We start from the raw sequence: 26,286 nt of genomic DNA on the forward strand, positions 1-26,286 counted from the left end.
GAGCAAATGGGTTCATTAAACTCTCCTTTAAGACCTTGTGGGAGACCTGGGTTTGATCCCTGGGTAGGGAAGATCCCCTGGAGAAGGAAATGACAACCCACACCAGTATTCTTGCCTGGAAAGTCCCATGGATGGATGAGCCTGGTAGGCTAGAGTCCATAGCGTCACAAAGAGTCGGACAAAATTGAAGGACTTCTCTTTAAGACCTTGAAGACTAGGTTGTCTTCCCACAACATTTCTCCTGAGTTGCTATTTTGTGGTAACACTTACAGACGTTTGACTGTAAGAGAGAAACTTGGAAACAAATTTCATCAGTTACCAACCAGCCTGAGAAAACTTCAAGTTGGCACTTAGTTTTGGGTTTGGGGAAACTTCGGACTCCATGAAGTCTATCTAAATATAATTAGCCCTTCTAGTATCAGATGGCCTAAATATCAAACCTGGGTTTGGGCAAATTGCCATTTTTCCTTCGTGACTTTATGTTCCTATGAGGCTAAAAGTTTTAGCAATTGAATGCTCTCTTCTCATAAACAGGCTTGAGAAGGAGAGAAAAGAAGCAAATCATCCACATATGGCGACAGAGTAGAACCTCTAGGGAACCTTAAAGCATCTAGATCAGCCTTTAGGATTTGGGAGAAATACGAAGACTATAAGTAAAACCCTGAGGCATTACTGTTCAAGTAAATTGTTTTTCTTCCCAAAGGAAGACAAGTATTGGCTGGCTTCATCAACCGGAATACTGAAGAATGCACTGCATAAATCAATTATAGTAAAGAATTTACTTCCTGTGGGAATGGGTGTTAGTGACATGTGAGGGTTAATAACAACAGGGACAAACCTCCATCCTCAGCCCTTAGGTTTTCTTCCTGGTAAAATGGGAATTTTACAGGGGTTAGTACAAGGGGTAAGGCTTTGAGTCCTATAATCTTCTATCATGGGCTTTATGCCTTGAAGGGCTTCTTCACTTATAGAACATTGATTAATTCTGAGAAGAAGTTTTGAGAAATCTATCTGAATCTTGAGGGGAGGTGAGCTGTGAATTTTACTAATACAAGTGGAGATTTTGCCCATAATGGGGGTGATAGTTGATTCAGTAAGGGCAAATGATCAGTATTTCCAGAATGTCAGAGACGGAACAAATAAAAGATGTCAGAGGATCTTTCAATTTACTTGGTGGGTTGCTTTGATGACTACTTCCAATTTTAGAATTATTTTCCAATTTGCAAGAAAGAGATTTCATCATGATACTTATAAATCTTGGCCTCATAAGTGGCCAATCACTGTTGTTTATGCTATTCATTGTAAAACAGATAGTTTCTGTAATTTAACTTCATTTATGGATATCACATACATTTCTCTGTCAAACTCTGTTACAAAGCAACTGAGTTTCTCCTTTCTGATTGAAAAAAAGGCAAACTCCTGACTATTCTTGAATAACAGATAGGTAAATTGGAAAGCACATTCTGAGCTGTATTTTTTCTTGTTACCTGGTCTGGTAGTTTGGGTGGGGCCATCTAAAACTGTGTATACACTAGCAAAGTGTTCCATTTATTCATTTTTCTAAAATGGAAAGAAAATATTTTAAAATAATATTTTCAGGGCACAAGAGTTAGCCAAAGAAATCAAAGATATGTTTAGATAAAGCTTGGTGTTTCAATATAATTTCTGAGTCCCATCTAGTTTAATGTGGACCAGTGGTTCTCAACTAAAAACAGTGCCTTGACCATGAGGATGTGTAGCAATGTCTAGAGACCTGTTTTACTGTCATAACTGAGGGAAGTGCTACTGAATCTAGAGAGTAAAGACCAAGAAGGTTGCTAAACCTCCTACAATAAATAGGATATCCAGCCCAAAATGTCAATAGTGCCAAGGCTAAGAAATCTTGGAGTAAATGAACTGCTAATGATTAGGACAATAATAATAGTATGTTAAAATGATTACATGAGTACATAAACACAAAATGAAGGTAAGTAGATAATTATTAAAATAAGTTTTTAAGCATACCAAATGTTACATCACAGATTGTTTACCTCTTCAACATTTAAGATTCATTTAGGACACAGAAAGGATGAGTAGCTCTAAATCATCTACTGTAGTGAGTTGAACAGTGGTCCCCCAAATGATACATCCACTTGGATCCTGTGGATGTGACATTATTTAGGAAAAAAAACCTTTGTAGATGTAATTAAAAGATCCTAAAATGAGAGCATCCTGAATTAGTTTGTCCCTACATTCATGATAGATGTCCTAATAACATACAGAAGAGGTCAGAACACAGGGGAGAAACCTCCGCATAGACAAGGGTAGAAACTGGAAGTATGGCCACAAGCCAAGGAAGGCAAGGAGTCACCAAAAGTTGAAAGAGACAAAGAAGTTTTCTCCTCTAGAGTCTTCTAAAGGAACACAGCCCTGCTGACACCTTGGATTTCAGATTTTGTCCTCCAGAACTGTGAAAGAAAAAAAAAAGAAGAAAAAGACTATTCGTGGACACAGGAGGTCTGGGATAGTTGAAAAGATCAGAGTGGACCTATCAGAGCTCATTAGCCCTGCCAATAGAATGGGCCAAAAGGACAACTAAGCCAAATCAGTCTCCCTGGGAGCCCTCTACTGGACATTATGTTCAGCCAGACTAAACTGGCCATGAGAGATGAGCTCTATATAGACTCTTGTCCAAAAGCCAAGACCAGAACTAAAATACACTTAAAAGGTCAAGGCCAGAGAGGTGAAGTTTGTTAGAACATTTACCCAATGGACTGTATTTCATCTTGAATGTGAAGAACATAGTATAGTTTGTAGCACATCCAGACAAAAATAAGCCCTATTGCAAGAGAAGTCTTGGAGGATTACATCTGATCTGTTTTCCTCTTTTTAGAACACCAGAATTATGATTCTAACATGGAATACCTACTATGTCCAGAATTCATTTATTCAGCAATACTCATCGAGTCTATTGTTCTAGATATCTGTCCATAATGCAGGGCTTTATGATGTGGACAAATGGATTTGCTGATAGTGACCAACGTGAAGATCAATAGTAAGAACTATATTGAGTTGATCAGGCCTCCATAGACGTGAGGAACTTTATAAAAATGTCAAATATGGGCATTGGAGTTTGGCAGTCTATTTCCTGCAGGATAAGAAGTTGGTGATAATTTTTAAGAACATGGGTGAACAAATAGTATTTTTTTCTATTATTCTTTGTCTTATTATTCTTTGCCTTACAAAGTCAGTCTTGAGCTTTGTGCATCTTTCTTTAAAGATCTTATTACTAATCTAAATTACGCTTCTTACACCCTTATTCCAAATACAGTTTTTAAGTATGTATCTCTGGCTTCAGGGTGGCACTAGCGGTAAAGAACCAGACTGCCAATGCAGGAGATGTAACAGTCACATGGTGACCCACTCCAGTATTCTGGAGATCCCACGGACAGAGGAGCCTGGAAAGCTACAGTCCATAGGGTTGCAAAGAGTCAGACACAAGTGAAGTGATTTAGCATGCATACACCTGATTTTTACTGAGAATTTGTTTTTTTTCAATACTCCTTAGGGATTTCTGGTTGGGGCTAAGACGAATACTCAGTGTGACACATACTTTATTTGGTGGCTGTCAGATTAGTATTCTTATCTCTGGAGTGGTGCGGAAAGGGTGCTTGAAATCTTTTGTGGGAAATTTACTCCTTGCTCAGAAAGTGATTACCAGATTCACTGTTGGTTAAAATGTTGGGTGCCATGATACTTCCTGTTAAACAAAATTAACTTTCTCCTTAGCATTAGCTTATCAGAATCAGAGTTCAACGGTGATTTGGGCAGAAGCAGTACAGCTTAGTCAGTTCATAGCTCACCATTTTTGTGTGAGATAAAAAAGCATTATTATTTCTTTGGGAGTGACACAAAGGGTTGTGTTTTAGGAAATCTATGCTAACTTGATTGAAATGTTAGGAATATATTCCATAATTTTAACTCTTAAAAAACACATTGGTCCACCTATTTAAAAAGTCAAAACAGTATTCTAAACTTTCCCTATGGTTATATATCCTCACAAACTTACCAGCTCTTATAGTGAAGTATCTTAGGTTTGTTGCCTGTGAAGTGTTTTCCTTTCATTAGCTGAACGTAGCCCCTTATTGCTGTTCTTAGTTGGTAAGCCATGTCCAACTCTTTTGCGATCCCAGGGACTATAGCCCACCAAGCTCCTCTGTCCATGGGCTTTTCCAGGCAAGAATACTGGAATTGGCTGTCATTTCCTCCTCCAGGGGATCTTCCTGACTCTGGAACTGAACTGCGTCTCCTGCATTGGCAGGCAGATTCTTTACTACTGAGCCACCAGGGGGGATCTATTATTTATATGCTACCATTTCCCTCTTCTTTGTCTTGCCTGCTTTGGACTTAACTTTCTGTTTTTTCATCACTACCTTCAAGGAGTGGAAAGAGAATAAAACTGAAAGACAAAGCAGGTAAATTTACCGCTGAATTTAACTTGAAAGATGTGAAGACAGAATCAAATTTTATAGCTAAAATAGGACGCTGTCTCTGGCTTGATTTACCCATGCTGGCCCTGCCACTCATTAGTGTTGACACTCAAGTTGATTGTAGTGAAAAATGCCCTAATGTGCAGTTTAATTTTGAATCCCTGCCTCCTGGGGTTAAGGCATTCTGCTGGCAAGCCCTGGGTGCATTTGTGGGCAAACTCAGGAAAACTGCTTCCCTAATATGCCATAGTAGGAAAGCAACACTGTTGTGTCACTTTAAGAATTCCTTCCAGGTTACTAAAATGTGCTTTGAAAGCATTTGCAAAACAAAAATAATACATGCAAATCATACTATTTTTGTCAGATATCTCTGCCACAAAATCCAGTATGCAGTGCCTCATAAATTTCTTTCTGGTTAAAGAGCCATAGTTCTAATACGAACAAAGATGAATCCAACTCATTAAGAGAGAAATTATTGGATTTCATTTACAAATGCTAGTTAGAAAAGAATAGAGTATTACGGGGCTTCTCAGGTGGCGCTAGTGGTAAAGAACCTGCCTACCAATGCAGGAGACTTAAGAGTGTGGGTTCGATCCTCGGGTTAGGAAGATCCCCTGGAGGAGGGCATGGCAACCCTCTCCAGTATTCTTGTCTGGGGAAATCTCATGGACAGAGGGGCCTGGCAGGTTACAGTCCATGGAATCTCAAAGAGTCAGACACGACTGAAGTGACTTAGCATGTGTGCATGCAGAATATTAAAATCTTATTCAATACTTCTATGTTGCATTGAGGAATCTCTAAAAGAATAGGTTACGAAGAAATCTGAGCTTTGGTATTGAAAGGTTGTTGCTGAACCATGAAAAGATGCTGGGATTCTTGGCCTCCAGAGAAGAATTCAATCTCGGGCCAGAGACAAGGCTTGATTGCTCAGAGCTTTTGTGTAATAAAGTTTTGTTAAAGTATGAAGGAGATAGAGAAAGCTTCTGACATAGGCATCAGAAGGGGGCAGAAAGAGTACCCCCTTGCTAGTATTAGCAGGGGAGTTATATACTCTCCAGTGAATCAAAAGAATGTCTGGGGGTTGTAAAGACCTCACCAGACTTACTCCCATAATTTACACTTTAAGATAACAGGATTAGCCAGAAGGTTTAATCCAGAAACTGTCCTCAGGCAGGATACATTATTGTTATATAATCCTAAGGAATGTAGAGGAAAAAGAAGTTTGTCCTTTCTTCCTCCTTGAGAATTCCAGACCCCTCTCTCCTTGGGGACCCCTAGACTTCTTATCAACCTGCCTAGGAAATGACTCTCTCAGCATGTACCAGCTTCATTAGTTTGTAAAGAAGTACGTGCAATATAGCTGCCACATAAAGTATCCCATGTAGAGATCTACCATTTCTTCTGTTGCTGCTAATAGATCACAGTGAGACTCTGAGAAGCAGTGTGCTATCTTCCTAGCCCATGCCCTTAATGAACAAAAATAGCCAGGCCTCAGAGTAAATGAAGGGTTCCATTTAAGAGACTTTTCAAAATGACTGAGATTTATTGCTTTAAGCGAAAACTTTAAAAGATGTTAGCCATTTCAATAGAAATTTTGCAGAAATAAATGGTAATCTACAGTGTTTTCTGCAACAATAAATCTTACTGCAGTGGACGTGTAGTAAACATTTTAATAATCAGTGATTAAAGCAGGCTGGAGTGTGGCCCTGCCCTGGGGAGACTGAGGTGTGAAGAACAGCCTTTCTGACACCCACAGATTGAACTTCCCTGATGGTCCAGGAGCCAAGAATCCTCCTGCCGATGTAGGCCACAGAGGTCCAATCCTTGGTTCAGGAACTAAAATCCCACATGCCTTGGGGCAACTAAGCCTGAATATTGCAACTATTGAAGCCTGAGTGCTCTGGAGCCCGTGCTCTACCATGAAAGAAGCCATGGCAATGAGACACTCATGCATCACAACTAGAGAAGGCCTGCATGCAGAAATGAAGAACCAGCACAACCAAAACTAAACATAAGTTAGTTAATTAAATACCCACAGAAAGTGAAAGTGGCTCAGTCAAGTCCGACTCTTTGCAACCCCGTGAACTATACGCTCCATGGAATCCTCCAGGCCAGAATACTGGAGTGGGTAGCCTTTCCCTTCTCCAGGGACTCTTCCCAACCTAGGGATTGAACCTAGGAGGACTCTTTACCAGCTGAGCCACAAGGGAAGCCCAAGAAGACTGGGTGGGTAGCTTATACCTTCTTCAGTGGATCTTCCCAACCCAGAAATAGAACCGGGGTCTCCTTCATTGCAGGCAGATTCTTTACCAACTGAGCTATCAGGGAAGCCCTAAATACCCACAGAGGCACGATCAATTTGACTTTAGTCACTTGCTTCACAAAAACTTCTGCGTGTGCTCAGTAGCTCCGTTGTATCTTAACTCTTTTGCAATCCCATGGACTATAGCCCACCAGTTACCTCTGCCCATGGAATTTTCCAGGCAAGAATACTGGAGTGGGGTGCCATTTCCTCCTCCAAGGTATCTTCCCAACCTAGGGATCAAACCTGCATCTCTTTCATCTCCTGTATTTGCAGGCATATTCTTTACCGTAGTGCCACCTGGGAAGTCACTCCACAAACACTTATTGAGCATTTATTGTACTAGTTATTATGTGAATTACTAGACCCACAAGACTGAAAAGATATTAACCCTGACCTCTAATAGTTTATAGTCTAGTGGGAGAGAGTAACACATAAAGACATGGCTTATAACTACAATTTAGTCAGTGCTTCTAAGAGGTACAAAAAAATTGAAGGTTTCCTGGGAGACTCATGGAATAATTCTCTACATTTTATTTTATTAAACATATCTGTATTGCTTCTTCTGATTATAGACATACAGCAGAAAAGTTTACAAAATATGAAAAAGCATAAAGAAAATAAAACCGCTTGTAAGCTCATTATTGAGCCATAAGCACCCATGACTTGTGGATATATTTTCTTCTGAATTGTTATGGAGATTGTTAATATCATGGGTGTTTTTTTTTTCCCCCTCCAGGTTATCATGATGCAGCCTACCTCTAATCTGCCTATCTGTCCTGCCCACCTTGTAAATTCCTGCTTTTTATCTCTATTGGTTGGGAAATCAGAAAACCAAACTTGTTCAGATGGTGTCTAAAAGAAGAGTAAATTACAGTGAGTGCAGGTCTGAGGGCCTCTTCTCAGAGAAAAGTAGCTTGAGTTTTAGCCACATGGTTTCTATTTTGGATCCTCAGAGACCTTTTTTTCCCCTTGCTTCCTGGGTTTCAGCTGTGTTCCTGGGACTTGAGGTTATTGGATAGATGACCTTTCCATAAGTGAGCTGCTTTTTTCTAAATGTAGTTTCTGACTTTTAGAAACTAATGAGAATTTGGCAATGCCTGGCTATCAATTGCTTGTTACCATTAAGCGGGGAGCAAAAATGGCCTCAATTTTAAACCTCTCCTTCAGCCCAGGAAGAGCCTGACAATCTAGGCACAAAAGACAAGTGGCAATTTAAACACGAGGCTAATTATGATGTTTACCTTCATCTAGGGTTGCCAGATAAAATGTAGGGGATCCAGTTAAATTTGAATTTAAGTAAACAATTGGTAGTTTTTTAGTATAAATATGTCCCATGCAATAATTGGGATTCACTTACACTAATATTTTGTGTGTATGTGTGTACTTTATCTAAAATTCAAATCTAACTGGGTGTCTTGTACTTTTATTTGCCACATCTATAACAACTATACCTCAATCTTCTCCAGGTGCCCAGTTACCACAATTAGACCTCTCTCCTTCTTTCTCCTTACAAGTTTAGCCAGAAAGGCTCAGTTGAATTCAGTTGACTTCACTTTCTACTTGGTTATATTTCAAATGGTTTAAGATATGGCTTCAATTTATTTGTTTATGAAACAATATCTTTTAAATAAAAGAAATGCTTTAGCATAAATGCAGAGCGCTATCCTAAAACAGTTAAATTGAGGTCACAGCACACACGTGTGTGTGTGTGTGTGTGTGTCTGTGTGTGTCTGTGTTCATGCATGCACACAGGCAAGCAAACAATGAGATTTTAAAAGAGGAATTATTTTCCATTTTAACCTCATAATCTAAACCATAAAGATTTGAACAGAAAAAGTTTTGGACATTTCCAATGAAAGTTGAGTTCAAAATTATGGAGGAAATTACCTTTAAAAAAAGCTGTGTTTTTTCCAATGCCTTTTTAGTGATTCTAAAGTCATAGTTAAAGGAATGGATCTATTAATTCCTTTAAAGTTACACCTGCCACTAAGCCAAGTGCATTGACATGATTGATCTACTTTTCTTCCTGATGATGACAGTGATGATGGTGCTTTTTAGAAAATACTTTCTTTTAGAAATAGAGAAGAAGGGATATGTTCTTATTTAATGTTTAAAGCTCTGAATTATTCTTTTATACTAAGGCCAAAAAGACATGGATTCTAGATTTCATCCTGGATTAGGATTCTACTTCTGACTCCTACTTGCTGAGACTGGAGAAAACACTTAAATGCTTTGAACTCCAACCTCAGTACTAAACAAAGGGGTAGCAATACTGAGGATTTAAGAAGATGAGATGGGGTAACGTCCATGAAAGAATCTGGTCTTAAACAGTGTGCATAAGTGCATGTGTGCCCGCCGTGTCATGTCTGACTCTTTGCATTCCCTTTACGCCCCCTCCCCAGACTATCGTCCACCAGGATCCTCTGTCCTGGAATGTCCCAGGCAAAAATACAGAAGTGGGTTGCCATTTCCTACTCCAGGGATCTTTGTAACCCAGAGATTGAACCTGAGTCTCTTGTGTCTCCTTCGTTGTCATGCAGATTCTTTACAACTGGGTACCCAGTAAGTATCTTACAATTCTTTGGGGGATATAATTTCTGTTAGTTACTAAAATATTTGCCTATGAGAGGGGCATAAGTTTCCAAAGTTGGTCCCTACTTCTGGAGATAAATCTTGTACTGCATCATTCAAGTCCTCCTCCCCTCTTTTCCCTTTTTTTCATGTGTGAAGTTATTTTGAAGTCCTTATTAAACATCCCTTTTGCATCTTGACAAATGTCAAAGTTGTATATAGAGGATGGTTTTCCCTTCTGCTTCTAACCTATTAAATTACCTGACAGCTTATAGGACCGAGGTCTTGTATTCAGGGCACTGTTTTTTTGTATAACTTCTTATTTCTTCCAAAAAGTCTGTATCTACTTATTTTTTCCCCCATTCTTGATGAAGGAAAAATATTACTGCCTCTTATCACCCAGAAAAGAATTCAGCCAACTCTACAAAGGTTTAATATAAGGTTTTGTTTATGTTAAATATTAAATGAATAGATCTACAGTCTTCCTGGCTCTTCCAGCATCCACTTTTACAATGCATTGCAGAAAACACTGGGACATGTTTTTCAGTGAACAGCAGCTTCTGTCATTTAAGTTCTCACCAGTGTTTCTCTTTTATTTGAGGTAGCCTCAGACAATGAAACCTGCACATTATGAAGTGTCTTATGCACTTTGCTTCATACTACTTTTAAAATAGTAGCACTCTGGCATTGTATATTATATTAGTGATCATTTTATTAGGGAGATATTGACTGGAACCATCCACCTTGGCCAGCCACCGTGACAACCACTTGTCTGAGTTGTCTTACAATAGAAGGTCCCAATAAGGAATATGGTGCTGCAGTCAAAAACTAACCAGGAGAATTCAGGCAGGGACAAAAGACGGAGGAGCCAAGCAACCTCCCAGACTCCTTCTTGCTGGAATCCATCTTGGCTAAAAGATGTGCTTGTCATCAGGAAGGGCCCTAAGTTGAAATGGGAATGATTGGCCAGAGACAACCCAGAAACCAGCCTCATTATTATAAACACTGAGGCTGTGAGCCACTTGGCAGAGCAGTTTTCTTGGGTTCCCTTACGCTGCTACTCTCCACCCAGGCTCCCCTTCCCAGTAAAGACTCTTGTTTGCCATCACATGTATCTCAGACAATTCATTTCTGAGTGGTAGACAAGAGCCCACTCTCAGGCCCTGGAGGGAGTCCTCCTTCCTGTAACAATTTCATCCATGTTTGTGACCACTCCTCTGCATAGGAACTGGAAGAAGATAAGAAAGACTTAGATCCATCTACCAAGAGAGTTCAGCCACTTCTGATTGGGGTGGGGGCAGAAGGGAGTGATCCCAAAGAAAGAGGAGAATTATGGTCTAATCCAGCACTCTGGAGCCAGCAATAGGGCCCGGGGGAGGGCGGGGAGGGGGTTAATGGCTGTGGGTATAGTTTGCCAGCTAATTATGGGAAGTGGACCAAACAATTCTAATTCATATGTTAATTAGGTGATCCATCAAAGTAAAAATTTGGAACTCAAGCAGCCTTGTTCCAGGACCCCAGGTTGAGTATACCAGAGAAGGAACATTTTAACCTTCATTTTGCAGTGAAAGGGTTTTGTCTTTGAATCACATTCTAAGCATATCAATTCTCCTGATAGAAGAAAAATCTTGCATTTTAGGCAATGCTGGTTGCAATTTCCTGACATTGGAATGCAAGATAGCCCATGTGTCACTGGTGGGAAAGATGCTGCTAGAAGCAGAGTCTCAGCCTGGAAGTGGTCTTGGTGTTATGTTCTGGAATTTTGGCATCCTGGCTCTCTAGCTCTATGGGGTGAATGAGAGTGCTGGAGAGCTGAGTGCCCTAACTCTTGAGGTGAAAGCACATTGTTATAGAAGCCTTAGCTAAGTCTAATACAGAATGGACATCCTTAACACTACTCAGTGATCCTCCACTTTCAGTCATAGAGGCATAAGCCCAATTTCACTGACATCGCATGGGGAGATTTTCCTGGTGGCCATGACAGCAGTGGTCATGGAATCAGTATTTTAACCTTAAAGTATTTCTTCAATGGATCCAAGATCTAAAGATCAGAAAGTCCTGACTTTCTAGCCATGGCTGCTGCTGCTGCTGCTGCTAAGTCGCTTTAGTCGTGTCCAACTCTGTGTGACCCCATAGACGACAGCCCACCAAGGCTCCACCATCCCTGGGATTCTCCAGGGAAGAACACTGGAGTGGGTTGCCATTTCCTTCTCCAATGCAGGAAAGTGAAAAGTGAAAATGAAGTCGCTCAGCCGTGTCCGACTCTTCACGACCCCATGGACTGCAGCCCACCAGGCTCCTCCATCCATGGGATGTTCCAGGCAACAGTACTGGGGTGGGTTGCCATTGCCTTCTCCTCTAGCCATGGCAGCAAGCAGCAAATACTAACAAGTGTCCCTGGAGATGTTAGAAATATTTGAGAAGGTAAACACTACAAAGCAGTTGACTTCTTGGAATTAGGTAGAAGGATAGTTTGGGGAAATAAATGTAGAATATTAATATCAATGAGAATATATCTGTAAATGGATGGAGTCCACAGTACTTGTGTAACATTTGAATTTATTAATATATTCCCACATGTTTGTTTATTGATGTCTTAAAGACATAATATACTTAAGATAGACATGGCCTCTAGCTTCCCTTGATGAAATTTTCAGTCTAACTCTTGTATATCACCAAGGAAACTTTACTGTTTGAAAGGATATTTACATTAATTTAAGGCACTGCAATCCAAGGACTTAAATAGAAACCTTGTAAATCTGTGTGATAGCTAAGCATTGACGTGACATTTAGTGTGTAAACTAATGGTTGCTATTGTCTTCCAATGATGATAGTAAGGAGGTGGTTTCACTGATACTCTTGTCTATAAAATGGTCCTTCTCCTCCAAAGTGAGCTGCTCAGCCTCTAAATTCTATCTCATAACTTTAGCATCCAGGAATGAAAGTTATACCTGGCCAGCCAGCCTGATAACTAAATCCACCTCAGCCATCAAATGAATAGCAGATAGTGCAATCAAATTATCCTCCCATCCAAAAGGCTGATGTTAGATATTTCCAATTCAAGAAAGATAGGTCAAATACTTTTCCAACTCCAGACTCTCATAAATAAAAAATCACTATTCCATTTTATGATAAATATGTTTGCTTAGAGTACTACCTACAATTTGAAATATAGCTTGGTCATTTGGATCCTCCATAATGGTATTATGTACACGTCAACACCTGCCATGACAGGAATTCTTAATCAGTCAAACAAAATAAATGGTTATTAGCACTTATGACATGTGAGATTCTATAGGCAGCAAGAATTTATTCATCGTTTCAAAGGGAGAAGCAGAATTAATATACGGTAAGATTTAAATCCTCAAATATTTTATAATCTAGTTAGGAAGGTAAAATTAAAATACATGAAACAAGGGTAAAAGGCAACAATAAAGAGTAAATATAAAAAGGCATATAATAAAATACTGAAGTATGGCAGGTGCTAAGGAGAAATCAGGTAAAACTGAAAGTAGCAATAGTTCAAGGATACTTCACAGCCTAGATTGCTGGGCCTTGAGAAAATGTTAAGTATTTCATAGGTACAAATAAGCTTAGGAAATTGTAGTTGGGGTAAATAAGGTGTAGGTAGTGGTATGAACTTGCTGTGCTTCTGAAGCAGTAAGTAGACTCACTGACCTAAAATGGAAGATAAGGTAAGATCAGTAGGAAGAGTGGATGCTTTAGGGAGGACTTGAAAGCTAAGCAGATGCTTATTTTATCAAAGTACAGTTGATTTACAATGTCGCATTAATTTATGTTTCATTGCAAAGTGACTCAGTCATACATAGACACACATACACACTCTTTTTCATGAAAGTTTATCATAGAATATTGAATATAATTCCTCATGCTATACAGTAGGACCTTGTTGTTTATCCATCCTATACATAATAGTTTTGTATCTGCTAATCCCAAACTCCCAATCCTCCCCTCCCCACCTCCTTCCCTTTTGCAACCACAAGTCTGTTCTCTGTGTCTGAGTCTATCTCTGTTTAGTAGTTCATTTGTGTCATATTTTAGCTTCTACATATAAGTGATACCATATGATATTTGTCTTTGAATTACTTCACTTAGTATGATAATCTCTAGGTCCATCCATGTTGCCACAAATGACATTATTTCATTATTATGGCTAATATTCCATCCTACATATGTACCACTCCTTCTTTATCCATTCATGTGTTGATGGACATTTAGGCTGTCTCCATGTCTTGGCTATTATCAATAGTGCTAAGTAGCCACATTTTAACATGGATAGTGGGTAATAAGCCACAGCAGATTCTGATGCAGAGGAAACATATGCTATCATTAGTGGTTGTAGAAAAATTAATTTGATAACTGTGTGAGGGTTTGAGGTGAGAAGGACAAGTCAGGACAAATAGCATGCATGGCCACTGGTCAACACTGAGCCATTTTCTCCATATTTAAAATGTTAGGATTCTCTGTAGGTGACTTCTTGGCATGGATGGATCAGAGCACAAGTTAGAAAAGAGCAATTAAATGAACAATTCAGGGGTTGAGCAAGACTAGGGAGAATGATGAGTTTGGGAAATTAGAAAGAGAAGACAGAACATGGAATGTCTGTATATGGAAGGTCCTGGGTAACACATGATTTATATTGAGGGAGCTATCTTGGAAATCCTGTTAATAAGCCATAATTGGAAGGCATTAAAAATTATTAGCAGAGCCCTGCCTCTGAATGACCTATACCACCCTGGTGAAATAAATACATTCATGGAGCAATGTTTAGAGAAAAGAGGAATATTGAGGTCAATGTAAAACCAAGTATCCCAAACAGGTCATTATCTGAGATCATTCTAGATCAAAATGTGAAAAATGTACCATGCTCAAATTAGTATGCAAAATAAAGCATCAGTATGGAGTGAATTTATGTGATTATACCATGAATAATTCATTAGCATAAGCAATACAATTAGCTTCTTATAATATAACGATACAACTATTGCATTCATGTACAGTAAGCCTGACCCAAACTGTCAAAATAGCGAGAAGTTTGAAAGCAGAACAAAGCCCTAAATGTCTCAAATCCAAAGGACAGAATGAAATTTGTTGTTAACGGGACAAAAAAGTAGTAAGTGGTCAGGACAAGTTCTTGTCTAAAATTGGTATAGAGTGGTATGATTTATTTATTTATTTTTAATATGTATTTATTTTTAATTGATTGATAGTTGCTTTACAATATTGGTTTGATTTCTGTCATATATCAATATGAATTAACCATAGGTGTGCATATGTCCCTTCCCTCTTGAATCTCCCTCCCTCTTCCACACATTCCCACCATGATTTTTATATGAACACTTTGTGAGACATCAGACAAAAATTACTTTTGTCAGTATGAAAGCTAATTGATGTGTTTGATGAATATATCTCAACATATTTTACAAAATATTATGTGTAAAGCACTTGGTTAGCAGTTGAACAGCTAGCTATTCTGAGTAATTTGCATTTTCTTTATTTTTGTATTTTTTTCCCCCACTGGAGCATAGTTTATTTACAATGTGTCAATCTCTGCTGTACAGAAAAGTGACTCATTTATACACACACACACACACACACACACATATATACATTCTTTTTTATATATTCTTTTCCATTATGGTTTGTCACAAGATATTGAATATAGTTTCCTGTGTTACACTTTAATACCTTGCTGTTTATCATTTGAAATGTAATAGTTTGCATCTACCAACCCGAAACTTCCAGTCCATCCCTCCCCACCCCCTTGCCCTTGGCAATCACAAGCTTGTTCTCTATGTCTATGAGTCTGTTTCCATTTTGTGGATAGTTCATTTGTTCCATATTCTAGATTCCACATATAAGCAATATCATATGGTATTTGTCTTTCTCTTTCTGCCTTACTTCACTTAGTATGATAATCTCTAGTTGCATTCAAGTGGCTGCAAATGGCATTATTGCATTCTTTTTTATGGCTGAGTAGTATTTAATTGTATTTGGGTACCATATCTTCTTTATTCATTCGTGTATCAATGGACATTTAAGCTGTTTCCATGTTTTGGTTATTGTGGCTACTGCTGCTATGAACACAGGGGTGCAAGTATATTTTGAATTAAAATTTGTCTGGGTATATTCCCAGGGTTGGGGTTGCTGGATCATATACTAATTCTATTTTTAGTTTTCTGAGAAACCTCCATCCTGTTTTTCATAGTGGCTATATTAACTTACATTCCTACCAACAGTGTTGAAGCGTTCTCTTTTCTCTACATCCTGTTTAGCACTTATTATTTGTAGACTTTTTATGATAGACATTCTGACTGGTATGAGGTGGTAACTCATTGTAGTTTTGATTTGCGTATCTCTAATGATTAGTACTATCTAGGTTGGTCATAACTTTCCTTCCAAGGAGTAAGCATCTTTTAATTTCATGGCTGCAATAACCATCTGCAGTGATTTTGGAGCCCCCCAAAATAAAGTTTGACACTGTTTCCACTGTCTCCCCATCTGTTTCCCATGAGGTGATGGGACCAGATGCCATGATCTTAGTTTTCTGAATGTTAAGCTTTAAGCCAAATTTTTCACTCTCCTCTTTCACTTTCATCAAGAGGCTTTTTAGTTCCTCTTCACTTTCTGCCGTAAGGGTGGTGTCATCTACATATCTGAGGTTAAGGAAAGTTATGACCAACCTAGATAGCATATTTAAAAGCAGAGACATTACTTTGCCAACAAAGGTCCGTCTGGTCAAGGCTATGGTTTTTCCAGTGGTCATGTATGGATGTGAGAGTTGGACTGTGAAGAAAGCTGAGCACCAAAAAATTGATGCTTTTGAACAATGATTTTGTAGAAGACTCTTGAGAGTTCCTTGGACTGCAAGGAGATCCAACCAGTCCATCCTAAAGGAGATCAGTCCTGGGTGTTCATTGGAAGGACTCATGCTGAAGCTGAAACTCTAGTACTTTGGCCACCTCATGCGAAGAGTTGACTCATTGGAAAAGACCCTGATGCTGGGAACGATGGGGGGCAGGAGGAGAAGGAGACAACATAGGATTAGATGGCTGGGTGGCATCACCGACTCGATGGACATGGGTTTGGGTAGACTTCGGGAGTTGGTGTTGGACAGGGAGGCCTGGCGTGCTGCCAGTCAGACACGACTGAGCAACTGAACTGAACTGAATGATTAGTGGTACTGAGCATCTTTTCATGTGTCTCTTGGCCATCTGTATGTCTTCTTTGAAGAAATGTCTATTTAGGTCTTCTGCCCCTTTTCCCATTGGGTTGTTTTTTGTTGTTGAGTTGTATGAGCTGTTTATATATTTTGGAAATTAAGCCCTTGCCTATTGAATCATTTGAAAATATTTTCTGTATACTGTCTTTTTTTTTATGGTTTTCTTTGCTGTTGAATAACTTGCATTTTAACTATAGAAAAGTCTTTCTCAAACTTTCAGAAGGCAGAAACCTGATGATTGAACAGACATAGGATAATCAGTGCCTGAACTGGATCAATAAGTAACTGACATCAGCAGATTCTGTTTCAACAGAATCATTAGTTTGAAGAATAGAGGTTCAATTCACTTTAAAGTCCTATTTTAGTTATTTTCATAATGGAATTATATCTCTCCTGGACTTTCACTGTGTTGGTTTAGTCTGAACTTGCCTATTACAGATAACCCCACGTGGGCTTCCTTGGAACTTAATTTTTCTGCTCTTCTTTTAGCGTTCCCATGGTTTCATGTATAGGAATCCAGCAGAGTGAAATATCTGAACACAGCTTCAGGGTACTTCTAGTTGGTTTTGCTTCAACACTAATTAATGGACAACAGTAAAATATATAAATTGAGAATGGTGAAGCAAAACACTCATTTCTACAAGGTAAATGCCAAAAATAATGAAATGTTTTTGTTGTTTTCAGTGTCATCCATATCAAAGAAACTTTTTTTTATGGTAGGGATGTGGAAAGTAGCAATGTTGCAGTGAGTTTTGAAGGACAGCTTTTAAATAAAGTCATACATCTCAAGCAATATTCAAGTTTACATTGAATTTCCCACAGTAGCAGTTTTAGTTACTCTTATTTCAAAGCTGGGCTTCTCAGGTGGTGTAGTGGTAAAGAATCCACCTTCTTATGCAGGAGATGAAAGAGATGAAGATTTGATCCTTGGGTTGGGAAGATTCCCTGGAGAAGGAAATGACAACCCATTCCACTATTATTGCCTGGAAAACTTCATGGACAGAGAAGCATGGTGGGCTACAGTCCATGGGGTCTCTAAAGAGTTGGACGTGACTGAGCATGAGCACTTCTATCAGAGTCTATCTAGCATCTATTTTGAAGCTAAAACAACCAGGGATACACCATTATCCATTTGTAGTACATTCTATAATTGAACCCTGGAGTGAAATTGAACCCTGGAGACAGAAATAGCAACCCACTCCAGTATTCTTGCCTGGGAAATCCTATGGACAGAGGAGCCTGGAGGGCTACAATCCTTGGGGTTGTCAAGAGCCTGACATGACTTAGCGACTGAACAACAACATGTGGTAGTGAAATATCATCTTGGTTAATTCAGGCTGTTATAACACATCTACCATAAACTGCATGGCTTAAACCACAGACTTATTTCTATCAGTTCTGGAGGATGGGAAGTCCAAGATCAAGTTGCCATCAAATTCAGTGTCTAGTGAGGACTTGATCCCTGGTTCAAAGACAGTAGTCTTCTGTGTCTTCACAGGACAGAGAAAGTGAGCTAGCTCTCTGCTCTCTCTCACTCTCTCTTTTTTTAAGGGCTTCAATCCCATTAATGAGGGCTCTTTCCCCATAACCTAATTATCTCCCAAAAGTCCTACCTTTAAATTTCATCCCATCAATATTAAGAGCTAAAATTTTAGCATGTGAATGCAGGGGAGACACAAGCATTCAGTCCATAACAGCATCAACTGAGTCAGAACTACATGATAGCTTCCATGATACAATTTTTTTAAACATAGTCCCCTTTAATTTCCACAAAAATTCTACAAAAAGACATTCATTTCTTACAATAGAGTAAATAAATATAAAATCCATTTGTTGAGAAACATTTTAATTGCTGAAGAAAATATATACACATGTCCAAATGCACACTCACTCACTCATGTTGCTAAGCTGACAAGAGAAGCCAAACTGAACCAGACTATAAATCCACAGCAAAGAGTGCTGGCTGACCTATAGGTGATTTTCAGAACCATCTAAACTGGAACATTGATATTACCAGACTGCATGTGATTGTATGAGACAAAACCTAAGGATCTCAAAGATGGAAGAACTGGTCAGAACTTCACATAAAGCTAGAACTTGAATTGCCATTAGAATTGCGAGAAGACCCAATTACCCAAGATGATAATGAAAAAGAATTAAAAAGTTAAAGTTTGTATACTTAGTATCAAAACTTACTACAAAGTTACATCAAAACAATGTGGTAGTGGAACAAGGACAGACACATAATCCAATGGATAGAGCTGTCAGAAATGAACCCATAGAGCAATTATTTTTTGATATAAGTGCCAGAATCATTAAATGAGGAGAGAATAGTCTGCCTAATAGTTGTGTTGGTACAACTGGCTATTCACATAAAAAGAGATGAGCTTGAATCTATAACCAATACTTTATGTATGCGCTTAGTCACCCAGTCATGTCCGACTCTTTGCGACCCTATGGACTGTAGCCTACCAGGCTCCCCTGTCCATGGGGATTCTCCAGGAAAGAATACTGGAGTGGGTTGTCATGCCCTCTTCCAGGGATCTTTCTGATCCAGGGATGGAACCTGGGTCTCCCACATTGCAGGCAGATTCTTTACCATCTGAGCCACCAAGGAAGCCACACCTTAACAGAAATTAATTTAAAATGGATCAGCAGTCTGAAGATGAGAACTAAACCTATAAAACCCTTAGAAGAAAACATGCAGGAAAATCTTGATCTTAGATTAGGTAGATTCTTAGATATGACACTGACAGCACAAGCAACAAAGAAAAAAATAGGCAAATTGGACTTCTTCAAAATTAAAAACTTTCGTGCACCAAAGCACACTATTAAGAAAGTGAAAAAGCAGACTACAGAATGGGAGACAATATTTGCAAATCGTATATCTGATAAGGATCTAGTATCCAGAATATGTAAGGGTCTTTCACAATGCAACAACAACAATAAAAATAACAAATATTTAAAGGGAAAGTTTGATGCTATTATATTTACAGCTTACTGCTTGCTACAAACTCATTTTGCATCCCTCTCCTCTCTGCTGTGTGCCTCAGGAGGTTTACCTCTGCAGCAGCTCTATTTGCTGGCAAATTACTGATTTATTTTGGCCCATAGGATGCGTTGGCAAAAGATCAACAGATTGGAGGAGAGAAAAGCCAGGGTATTTCTTCCCTGCTCCTCCCCTGCTTTAGCATCTTGGGCAGTTTTCTCCAAAACTATAGCTCTGATTGGGAGTCCTTTCATGGTTACCGTTCTCACTGGGTTCTGGCAACCACTATTTCTTCTCCTGGTCCCTTCAGCCCAAGAAGTAGTAATGTTGCCAGCCCTGGGAGACTCACTAGCTCTTATTTGTTCCCAAAAATCCTGCCCACAACTTTGTAACGAGTCCTATCATTAATGTCTCTTCATTTAGGCCCTATGCAGAATGAATTCTGTATGTTGCTAGGATGCAGGACTCAACTAGCCTTGCTTAAAGATTGTTTTCAATTTACAGGTCAGATAATACCATTGATACCAAAATATATAATACCACAATTACAATAATATAGTAATATCATAATACCAAAAAAATGGGACTTACATGCTGTTCCACTTCTGTATTTGGCTTAAAAGTTATGTGCATGGACATCTATTTCATTTAGAGGAGAAAGATGAAAACAGATTGGGGAAATGCTGGGAGTGAAAGGTCCTTTGCAGACCTGTGTAAAGAAATTGTCCCTGATACCTTCAGAAAATCTTCACTAGCCAAAGAGCCTCTCCCAAGGGAACCATGCAGAAAAACACCCCTTTTTCTTCTTATGAATAAATTGAACATCATTACCCAAGCATTGTCCATTCCTCTAATGGAAAGGTTACCAGAGGAGGTTGTTCATTTTCTTTATGACTCATTCTCTTCACTTTTTCACCTTTGGATTGAGAATCAGTAGAATTTTTTAGTATTTTAGTTTAAAGTAGGTCATTCCCCTCTCACTTTGTTAGTGAAGTCTTACTTCCTTAAATTGGGTGATTGGGTGTTTTCAGGGTGTTTCTCTAAGTGATAGAGCTGAGTTTCAAAATCAGTGTTATTCTCAGTGTTGGAAATGCGTGGTGGAAATTTGTTGGGATTGCTTGGGAAATGAGAAGTAGGTCACGGAAGTCAAAAACAGTAGGTTGGAAAGAGGATGAGGAATTGCCTCCACCAGAAAAGTCATACAAGTGGATAGTGGGCAAATGCAATCAGGTTCAGATGGTGTGAAATAAAGGTCAAGAAAGGAGATCTAAACAGAGGAGCTAAAGGACAAGGTAGGGAATTCTCCATGGTGGAAGGTCTCATTGCTATTTGGGAGATTCTTTTTTCCACACAACAGAAGTCCATAAGAGAAGAATGAGAATGGCTCTGAAACATCTATGTTCATTGAGAATCTGAAAATAAGCATATTATTTATATGATATAGAGAGATTATATTCTTAAATTCCCCAATGCTGCCTTAGTTATGCCCTAAACCATCAGTGTGTGACACAAAATGGGGTCAAGGCAGGAGACAGCAATGAGTCAGGGAGGGGGAAATTGTTTTTCACTGAGATAAATGCTTTGTACCCTCGGTCCCCAGGGTGGTGGTGACCCACGGAGGATGTAAACTTTAACAGCAGGCCGTGTTGCTGGGACCTTCCAGGTAGTGTTCTAACCCTCTTGTTAAACATCCTGAATATTGGAAAACATGACTTCATGATTGTATTCTTAATACCCAGAACTGCCTTTGCCTTCTAGTAGGTAAACAATAAAGGTTGACTGAGTGCTAAAACATTCCCGTGCCTGACTCCTCCTGTTCTTTCATCCCCTTGACTTATCTTAGAATTGATGGAGGAAAGGAGTCTGGACCTTGCCTGGACCTCCCACCTCGCCTGGGCCATGCCAGCCACTCTGCGGCAGTGTTTGGTTGCTAAGTTTTAGCTAAAAGGATAGATAAGGAGGAGTATGGGGCAAATTTTTCAGCCAGAGTGTGGCCTGAGGAAAGACTTCAAAACTTGCCCCTGTGATACTTTAACAGTGTTAAGCTCTATTGGAAGCTTTTCATAAAGCGAAATCTGGGGCCATTCTCTCTAAGTAGGGCTACCAGCCGGAGGTACCTGAAAACAGGTGCTTGCCTTGGCGCATGCGTGAGCTCTCTCTCTCTCTCTCCCACGGAACAATAATCCAGGGATAAAAAAGGGAAATACTGAAGTATTTGAGTGTCAAGTCAAACAAATTGTAGCTCTTGCTGCTGCCTTCTCTGACCTTGTTTTGGGGTAAGTCACCTGCAGGAGGGACGTTCAGAATAAGCATGTTTGTCATTTGAGGCTTCTGTCTGCTCCGAAAGGAATTCTAAATCTTTCTTATGGAGGCACTGACATTTAGTTTGGCACATTTTCAGATACTAGATAAAGAACCATGACTTGGCAAAAAAAAAAAAAATGTCAAGTTAATATAGAGCAGAAGAGTCAACTATTTCTAGGCATTTAGAGAAAAATTGGCACATAAGTATGCAAATACACAAATTTTCAGGTATTGGGATCTATTATTCTTATTTTTCTATCAACAAGTACTGTGTACATGAAGTAAGATAAGTGTACTTTTCCAAGCTTTCTAAAATCAAGATTTCTTTTTCTTTGCAGTATTCAGGGAGTTTGGTTTGTTTGCTTATATTTTTTGCTATGTTTTTTGTTTCCAAGTTCAAGAGCATCATATAAAGATAAACTTCTTTGCATCTGAAGATGAGGGGATGTTTTATCAGAGAAGCTATACTATCCATTTTAGAGTAGATATTAATCTTAAATTTGACACATATTCTTCTGATGAGCTTCCCTGTTTCAAGTTTCAATTAAATCCCTATGGAGCACCAGACCCGTTTATTGATTTGGGGGGAGTGTTACACTCTTGTGTTTATGCTTACAACTTAAAATGAAAGTGATCCAGAAAGACTGAGGGGATATAAAACATTTTCCAAAATAGCCATGCAGTTCGGTATGTGTTGATATTCTGCAGAATATTTTGCTTTCTTTTTTTCCCAGAGGGTCGTCTAATTCTATATTCTCACTTTTTTCTTTGCTGCTGGCCAGCTTCTACATCCTGTTACTTCTATGGTTCTGACATTATAAGGCATTATTTTATCTCTCAAGTCTTTGATTATTATTTTATTTTCCCTAGACTAGTTTCTCCATCATTCTTTCATTAAAAGCTGGCCCATGAACGAAATTAGAAGGGGAAAGTTCATTTTTGTAGTTCCAGCAATAGAATAACTTCTATATTTGTTACTGCATAAGTATCAGTTGGGCTTTCCAGGTGAGACAAGTGGTAAATCCACTTGCCAACGCGGGAGGCACAAGAGATGCCTTCCTGAGTTGGGAAGATTCCCTGGAGTAGAAAATGGCGACTCACCCCAGTATTCTTGCCTAGAAAATTCTGTGGACAGAGGAGTCTGGCAGGCTACAAGTCCATGGGGCTGCAAAGAGTCAGACAAAATTGAGCACAAACAAAAAATACCAGTTATTTGAAAGCAGATTAAAAAGAAAAAAGCCCTGGGTCAGAAACATTAATATGTCATGCCCAAATCATATGGAGTCTCTTGAACTCTAAGGGGAAAAAAAGACAACCTGCTTTTAGACCTTCTGCTTTCCTTATTAACTTCGACCTTAGCTATTTCTCAATCCGCAGCTTACATATCCATTTCATACACTGGAGGTGTAGAAAATTTCATAAGAAAAGCTACCAGCATAAAAATGACTTTTTAAAGAAAGTTCAGCAACCTCTGTATAGATCGACTATGACATGTTCGAGTCACTGACTTCATTTATTAAATGCACTTCCCTGATGTGTTAAATAACTCCTTCTCCTAAGCGCAGAGGGTTTGTGTGGCTCTCCTCACCCCCTCCCTTCTCATGTCCACGATTTACGACGTTCTCCTGACAGGCCTCATACATCTAGGGTCCATTAGGTAGGAAGGTAGTTTTACCTCTGGGTGAGTCCTGAAGTAATCCTGGGGTGAGTGTTATTGTTTGGCAGTCTCCCTGGGAGTTTAGAAAGAAAGAAAGAAAGAAAGAAACAAACAAACAAAAAAAAAAAACCAGAATTATCTGGAATAGAGATTCAAGGCAAGAGTTTTCTCTTCCTTTTGAAATTATCTTTACAATTTTCTTTCTCTGAGAACTTTTTATTATTTTTATTTTATAAATACACAGTGTTCTCCCTTTTAAGAATGTGTAGAATTGGAACAAAGGTGATTAAGAAGGAGGCACAAATGTTTCAGAAAGATCTGCAGAGAGAAAGTGGAGCTGCCCAAGTCACAAACTGGGGTCACTTGTTGGAACCCTGAGGATGGAAAAGTACATATTGCATTTAAAACATGGTCTTGTGCCTGTGAATCAGTAAAGGATGTTTATAGATGAGGAATGTTCCAGTGTTGTCTGGAAACAGCTGATAATTCTGGATCAGTATCAGGTGTCTGTGTGTGTGTGTGTGTGTGTGTGTGTAAAATAGACCCACATATTCACAGAAAACTAGTACAGATCAACCATAAGTTAAGCAGTTGAATAATTCAGGGTACCTGTTTCCTCTGAATTTCTTTCTAGTAGGGTTTGACATCGGAGAGTACTTGGGAGCCCTATTCCTATCTGCTACCATTGTTACTCGTAGGGTTGGTATTTAAAATAGAAATCACTGTTTTGAAAGAGGGATTGATACTTAGATAAGGATTTATCCTGCAAGTGTTTTGCACAAATTCCTCTAAAATGGAGTTGCAAATGTGTCACTCTTTTTCTTTTCTTTGAAGGGATTTTATTACTAGATTGAGAACTTTCAACTATCAAGCTCAGTAAGATGTGAAATCATTCATATCTCCCAGTCCTGTAACAGGCTGAATCTTCTGAGCACCTTTTAGTTAAAAGAATAATAATAGTTCTTAAAAATATGAGAAGACTGGTTACTGATGGCTACCTGTCCTCAGGCCTTGTTCTAACAGAGTGTCACTGTGAAAGAGCTTGGATGAAATCTAAATTTGGTGTTAGAAGTCCACAGCTGTATTAATCTTTTGAAATAAAAATGTCATGGTTATGACTCTTTGGAACTGCTGCACTTAACTTCCAAACTGTTGCTTTTAAAAAAGGCTAATTCAGGGTTGGGTACATTAATGGCAATGTCCTATAAAACTGCCAGCTTAAAAAAAAAATGTCAGCAGAGACATTTTTTCTGGTCGATGTCAGCACAAAAGGGTGCCTCAGTTGTTTTCATCTCCAAACAGCTGCATGCTTTCATTGACATTTGGTGACCTTTCTTTGTGCACCCGGCTTAACCTCTTAGGTTATTTCCTGGCCTCCCTTCTGTGACCTTTGACCGAGGCCGACCTTTAGCTGGAGAATGTGACATTTTGTTCTCCTCTAGCTGACATGTGATGCTCTCATTATTCAAAGGTATGTGAAAATAATGACCCCGGGTGACCTTTGAGTTTCCTTTCATTTATTGGTTGTTTTTGGTGCTTGTTTGGCGTGTACTGGCCTAGGTGAAGGGGGGCTGAGTAGGGACTGGGCTAAGATAAGATGGCCAGTATCTCTCTTCACTCTGTTTCTAATCCCTTTACTGTTGATGACTAAGCCTTAGAGTTTTCTGCTCATTGATTTGGAGATGATTTTGGCCTTTGAACACTAGGTCTTTTTGAAACAAGAAATTTGGTACAGTGAGTGAAGCTACTTATTTGTCTCTATCTTCTTCTTACTGACATTTATCTAGATAATAATGCCAATGCTTTTATACTTAGAAAATGAATAATTCATATACAAAGGTAACATGTATAATAAATACATGTATAATAATACATGTATAGTAAAAACAAAATAAACTGAAAATTTATCATTTCTGCTATATATATAAATGGTCTAGTTGGATCTTTGAAAGAGTTCCATTTCTACATAAAAAGTTGTATATATTTCACCATATACTTTAATAAACCTTGATTATTCTTATAGCTTTACTGTTATATTAATTTAATGTATATATTTATTAGCATATGAATATGAACATTGGGTATGGAATGTGGAAAAGGAAAATGAATTTGAGCATTGATGAAATAATCATCATAAGTTGTTTAAGTTAGATTTGGAATTTCAGACTTGAGTTTAGATACACTATTTTTTTAATCTCATATATGCTACTAAATAATTTATGACATCTGATTTCCACTCTTCAGCAGGACAAAGTTATTTCCACTTTAAAAAATACAAAGTAAGGAATCATCATCCATTTTATTTAATGTGTGTCTGCTTGTATTTTGCTCAAAGTCTCACCTCATATAATTACATCTAGAATGGATTTAGCACCATACAGAACTGCAGACGAGAGTCTGGGTTGCTCGCCAAAATTTAGCACGGTCATTAACTCTGAGCTTTCATAACTTTCCAAGGCAAGCTGTTGAGATGCTGATAATAAGTGACTTGAGGGTTGTTATAAGTACAGTAACAACTACATAGTCTTCAGCAAAAACACAGATCCCTCTGACTGTGTACATTCAGATAAAGAAAAGTCCATCACTCCCAAGCTATCATACCCTCCTAATTTCATCTCCAAACACTTGAAGAAAAAAATTATTATATTATCTTATACTATACTTTAGGAGAAGGAAATGGCAACCCACTCCAGTATTCTTGCCTAGAGAATCCTGTGGACAGAGGAACCTGGTGGACTGCTGTCCATT

This window comes from Dama dama, chromosome 31 (assembly GCF_033118175.1).
Source record: "Dama dama isolate Ldn47 chromosome 31, ASM3311817v1, whole genome shotgun sequence".
Classification (NCBI taxonomy): Eukaryota; Metazoa; Chordata; class Mammalia; order Artiodactyla; family Cervidae; genus Dama; species Dama dama.